The sequence below is a fragment of the Capra hircus genome, chromosome 5 (genome assembly GCF_001704415.2).
Source record: "Capra hircus breed San Clemente chromosome 5, ASM170441v1, whole genome shotgun sequence".
In the NCBI taxonomy this organism is placed as follows: Eukaryota; Metazoa; Chordata; class Mammalia; order Artiodactyla; family Bovidae; genus Capra; species Capra hircus.
This window is the reverse complement of record NC_030812.1, coordinates 116059764-116065763: the sequence shown is the minus strand read 5'-3', so window position 1 is coordinate 116065763 and position 6000 is coordinate 116059764. Positions and strand designations below refer to the sequence as shown.

Here is a 6000-nt window from a genome sequence, read left to right as displayed (position 1 = left end):
GGCAGCGCTGGCACGTACAGGGCAGCGGCGGCCACCCCTGGCTGCTCGGTGAGGGCTGACCCCCCTGAGATGCGTCCTGCTCAGTGTGAACCCCCTGCCCCCCCACCTCCCACCACTGGCTGAGTGGGGCCTTCCACACTGGGCCCGGACCTCCTGGACTGGCTGGCTCCTCCCGCTCACTGAGCTGTGCTGTTTGGAGCCGGGTGCTGCCGCTGCGAAGAGCCTTGACCCCCGGGACACCACTCAGAGGCACTTCCCAGCACCCCGTGGTGTCAGGTACTCAGGGAGGGGCGATGCCACTTGAGTGCTTGGGCTCGCTGTGGGGAGGGCTGGGCCAGCCTGCTGCGAAGGGTCAGTGGCTCAGGCATCCCCGTAACCCTGCCCCCCGCCCCCGCCCTCCTATCCCTGCCCCCACCCCGCCCCTGCCCTCCTATCCCTGCCCCCCACCCTGCCCCCTGCCCTCCTATCCCTGCCCCCGCCCCCGCCTCTGCCCTCTGCCCCTGCCCTCTGATCCCTGCCCCCTGCCCTCCACCCCCTGCCCCCGCTCCCATCCCCTGCCTGCCTTTGTTGCAGGAGCCCCGTCCCAGAGGCTCCCTCTGTGGTCTCAGGCCTGCTGGCCCTCCCGCCGTCTCCACGGCCAGGGTTTTGTTGGGCAAGCCGGGCTGGACTGCCAGCTGGGGACCCTCCTTCCCCGTCTCTGCTCCCTCTCCTCCGTCCTTTCTGGGCCTCCCGTGCCTCCCCAGCCCTTGTGTTTTCCTCCCAGTTGAAGCTTGGCCGCCTGAGCTGGTAGAGAGGGATTTATTTTCCTAAAATCAGGAGCCAACTCTCTCCCGTGTTTGGGGCTGGCTGGGTCCGGAGGGCTTTGGGGCTGGCGGCCGGCAGGTGGGACCACACTCAACTCCCCTGCAGGACTCGAGGGGCCTTTTAAGGCCTAGAGCCACGGCACGGCTTTGGCTTTGACTGGCGAGACGTTCTGTCCTGTGCGAGGACATGGAACGTTAACAGTTGCTCTGGGAGTTCTTCCTTCCAGGCCTGCACTTACACGCGGATTGTAAAAGACTCCCTGTTTAGAGGGGGGCCCTCAGGTGGCCTGGCCACCGCCATCCAGCCCACTTGCAGCCTCAGGAAGGAGGGGGCTGGGCTGCCCCTCTGGGGCTGGAGGCGAGTGGGCCCTGGTGGTAGAGACGCGCCCCGGCCTTGGTCCAGCTCCGCAGGCCACGCTGGACCACCTCCAGCTGCTCAGGTGGGGGCGTGTTCACTCGGGAAGCGATGATGACCACCCTGGTGGGTGATGAGAGGTGAGTGCCTGAGGTCCAGCTCGGCGATTTAGCTTCTTTGCTCTTTAATGATGACATCTTTGCGACCCTCCACCCAAGACTGATGCTCCAGGTTTATTGCCAAACCGAGACCAGTTAATGAACTTTTAAGTGGAGACATTCCAAATAGAGCAGTAGAGCGATTCCCCTAGACCTTAAGAAGAAAGACTCCTCTTGGTTCTGAGTGTAGGCCATCAAAGCGGGTCTCGAGATGACCCCCCGAAGCCATTTTTGTTGGCGTTACGAGTGGCTGAGAGGATGAGTGTCTTACCTCCCTCCCCGTAAAGAACCTGCATCCCTGGGAAGTCAGGACGGGAGCGGCAGCCTCACGGGGGGAGGGTGGGGGGCTGTTCATGGCCAGCGGCTCTTGTTTTTGTTCTTTTAGCTGATTAGAGAATTGAAATCTGCTCTCCGCCCCCAAAATCAGAGCCTACCAGGCAGCTTCTCGCCAGCAGAAGCGTGATGTTTGCTCTGCGTCGGCCTTTCGGGTGGCGGGGGAGCCCGCTGAGCGGTTTTCTTGGTTGGGTTTCTGCGTGTGTGAGCAGTTAGGCCCGCTCTCTGGGAAGGTGAGTCTCAGCAGCATTGGGCCCGCGTGAACCGTGTGCGTTCACGCGCGCCCAGTCCCTGGGACACGTGGCGTGTTCCCTCTTGGCGTGAATCTCAGGACGCAGTGCGTGTGCCTGGTTTTTTTTTATCAAGGGAGACGTGCCGTCTGGGCAGACCTCCCAGCCTGCGTCCTGTGAGCCAGCGCGGTGAGTGCCCGGCCCCGCCCGGAGGGCCTGAGCAGTGACGGTCATCATGCCTGCCTGCCCACGGCGTTGCACGGCCCTTCTTGTTTCCAGTGACGTGGAAATTTCGTTTACAGAGTTATCACTAGCCAAATACCTTTACTGGTGACAGAGCATCTGCTCACAGTTACTTATACAACACGAGAAACGACTCCAGCATAACACTGGGCCCCGATGTGTATAAATGGGAAGTAACGGCTCGGAGTTAGGCGTCCGTTTTCAGCACGTTCAGAGCAGGAGGCAGCCTCCCTGGACGTTCACTGTATGCGTTGGGGGCTTGGGGGTGGGGGGATCGGTGCTGGGCCCACTGTATCCGTCTTCATCATTGCTTTCAAAGAAAATAGGTCTTCAGTGAGGAGCGGCCACGTCTGCGTGATCACGGAGCGGCCGCTGCTGTCCTGGCACGGCTGCCCCTTTGGTCCCGAGTCAGCTGGATGGCTGGGCCAGGGGGCGGACTGCTGGGCAGGCGCTCACAAGGACACACCCCCCCGAGGTCCTGCAGAGCTTCAGGCTGAAGCTCGAGTCCCGACTCGGTGGCCCCAGGGCTGCCCGCTTCATTCCTCTGGGAATGTGGAGTTGCGTCGGGCAGAAAAGCCCAGGCCCCTTCTGATAAAATAGACGACCTGGGGCTCAGAGCTGCGTTTTTCTTTCTGTCCTCTGACCTCCCGGAGGGCAGGGTGCTGGCCTTGCCTTCTCTGTGGCTTCAGGGTCACAGGTGTGGGGGCGTGGGGCCCCCGTTCCGTCCTGGAAAAGCTGATCCGTGAGGAACCTCTGCCACATCCTCGTGGAGTTGACGCCATGGGCCGTCTTCTGAAGACGCCCTGGCTGTGCCAGGGTGCTGGAACCTGGAGACAGCGGGCAGATCTGTGGGCCTGACCAGCATCACGGGGCTCGTTCAGGACGCGGCGAGGGACGGTTCTGAGTGTGTGCTGCTGCGTGTGCCTGGCCGGGCCCCCCCCTGCCCTCACACGGGCCCAGGCGAGCATGCTGTGGGCAGAAGCTGCCCAGCGGGCTGTCGTCCTGGCGCCCAGGCTGGGATGGGCTTCTCCGGCTGAGCCTGAGACGGGGCGGCCTCCCTGGCGCCTGGGGGTCGACTCAGGCGGGAGCTGCTGAGAGAGAAAGGGCCGTTTTTGACTGTTGGGGGCGGCTCCGGTGGCAGATGTTTCAGAAGTATGTGTTTACTCTTCCAAGCCTGTCTGCTCGCCCGTTTATGTCAGAAAAGCGTCACATGCCTCCCAGGCGCTTCCTGGAGTTGTTGTCTCCCCGCTGTAATGTCTCCTTTGCTTCAGCTGACCAGGCAGTGGCCCCGCAGGCAGGGGGCCTGGCCGGCGGTCCCAGCAGCGCTCATCCGTGGGCACCGCCCCGCCCCTGCCTCTGAGCGCCGTCGGCTCCAGCCCAGCTCCACTCCATCACACAACGTGCCAGGCACTCGCCACACACCAGGCCTGGCTCCGTGCCAGTCGCTGGGCTCAGACGGGTCCTGCTCTGTGAGCACTGAGGTCCTCGGTGGGAACCCCGGGGGGCCTTCGATGGCTCCTTGGCTGGGGGAGAGAGACATGAACCAATGCCCAGGTGGCCGCACCCCCTGAAACATCACCTGGGAGTTGGCCCTGACTCCCCGATTATTAAAACCCCGCGAGCCCGACTGTCGCGGGGTGGGGGTCCTGAGTGCCCCGGGCCTGCCCTGCCCCCCCCCGCCACCTACTGTTTGCTCTGCAGGCCATGGAGCTCTGTTTGAGCTCCGCCATGAGTCCCCGCGTGTCCCCCGTGCTCTCGGACCGTGCCCGCGCACCCGTCGGGTCGGGCTGCCCTGCCCCCCTCCCGGGTTGGGGCGAACGCTCAGCACCGTCGGGTCACGTCCCCGCTGCACCTGCCCTCCGCCGCGCCTGCCCCTCCGCCCGCTCCTCCGGAGGGGCGCCGCTCTCGAGCAGCACGGGCCTGTCCGTCCTGGCTCTGGGGGAGGTCGCTCGGCGCGTGAGGGGGTTTCCGGGCGGGGCTCTGCTGACCGAGGGGCCTGTTTGTCCCACAGAGCAAGTGCACCGCACCTTGGGTCAGCACGAGGTGCGGTACCTGCAGTTCACTTCCGCTGGATGACAACCTGCTGACGCGGGAGCTGCCCCTGCGCTGCACCGTGCGCCTGTGGACACCTACCAGTGTAGGCGCCGGGGCGCGCCCCCAGGGCCGGCCCCGCCGGGCGCCCCCCGGGATTCCGTCCTCATGGGGTGCCTGCCCTGCAAAGAAGCCTGCAGCCGGGGCCCCCCTTTCCCGGCCTGTGCAGGCAGCTCCCCATCTAAGCCCGTGAAGAGCTGACGTCCAGAGCAAGAGGAACCTTGCCTCCCAGAGCTGACAGTGAGACCCAGCCTCTGCGAGGATCCCACCCCTAGTCCGCACAGGGGGCCCGCTCACTGTGAACGGGGTGGAAAGGCCGTGTGGAAGCCCCAGCACAGCCTCGGCAAACAGCTTCCAGAAAATGGAAAGACGCTAGAATAAGCAACGCCATTCTCGAGGGGACAAAGGTGGTTTGTTCCAGAAAACTCAATCTCCTGAAGAAAGGAATTTCATCAAAATCGTGGAGAGCAGGAAATTTCAGAGTAGACTGAATCTGTCAGCGACTTTTTAAAATCTTTATCACAAGTAACTCGAAACACAGACGACGGCGAGTCCTGAGCAAGAGTGTTTCTGAGACGCGGCTGGGGCTCCCCTGGAGTCAGAGCTTCCTCGCCACGCCCGCCCCCAAACCCAGACAGTGCCGCTGCACGGCGGGGTGGAGCCCAGACAGAGACGGGGCCCAGGCACAGATGGGTGACCGGAAGCTCTTCTCCGCGTCTCAGCTGATCAGGTGACAAGAAATGGACTTCCAAAACCACGTTCTGAAGGCAAAATCAAGTGCAGCACATAGACCAGGGCAGACGTAGCAGGACGTGAGGGTGGAGGACACGTGTGGCCCCTCGTGAGGTGGGAGACAGGCCAGCCCCTGCAGGAGGGAGGACACGGCCGGCCCCCATGGGGAGGACACGGGGCCTGGTCCTCGTGGGGACCCACGTGGCCAGCACTGGAGAGGACACGTGTGGCGCCTCGAGGGAGGACACGGCCAGCACTGGAGGAGAGGGTGCGGCCGGTCACCCCAGGGGGGACATGGGGCGCCGGCCCTGGGCGGGGTACACGCGGCTGGCCCTGGGGTAGGGCACGGGCCCGGCCCCGTGGGGAGGACACGGGGCCCAGCCCTGGGGGTGCGCCGGCCGGCCCTGGGGAGACACGGGGCCAGCCTGGGGGTGCGCGCGCCGGCCCTGGGGAGGACACGGGGCCCAGCCCTGGAGGGTGCGCGCGGCGGCCCTGGGGAGGACCGGCCAGCCCTGGGGTGTGCGTGCCGGCCCTGGGGGGTACACGGGCCCAGCCCTGGGGAGTGCGCGTGGCCGCCCTGGGGGAGGACACGGGCCCGCCTGGAGGCGCGCGTGGCCGGCCCCGGAGGTGCGCGGCCGGCCCTGGGGGCGCGCGCCGGCCCACCTGGAGGTCGCGCGGCCGGCCCTGGGGGAGGACACGGGCCGCCCTGGGGAGTGGCTGGCCGGCCCTGGAGGGGCGGCCGGGGCAGCCCTGGGGGCGCGGGCCGGCCCTGGGGTGTGCGTGGCCGGCCCTGGGGAGGACACGGGCCCAGCCCTGGGGTGCGCGCGGCCGGCCCTGGGGGCACGGCACTGGGGCCCGGCCCTGGGGGGCAGGCCGCGAGGCGCCGCGCCCTGGAGGGTGCGCGCGCGGCCCTGGGGGACAGCGGGGCCCGGCCCTGGGGGTGCGTGGCCGGCCCTGGGGCCGCGGCCGGGCCGCGCCTGGAGGGCGTGGCCGCCTGGCGGCGCCCGGACAGGGGCCCGCCGCGAGGGGCGCCGCGCCCTGGGGAGGACACGGGG

At 66.5% G+C, this 6000-nt stretch overlaps 1 protein-coding gene across 1 annotated transcript in view; it reads right to left on the bottom strand.

The window, feature by feature from the left end:
* Positions 1-6000, bottom strand: part of TBC1D22A (TBC1 domain family member 22A) — a 271283-nt gene that overhangs the window by 65014 nt on the left and 200269 nt on the right. The gene's annotated exons all lie outside the window — the stretch shown is intronic.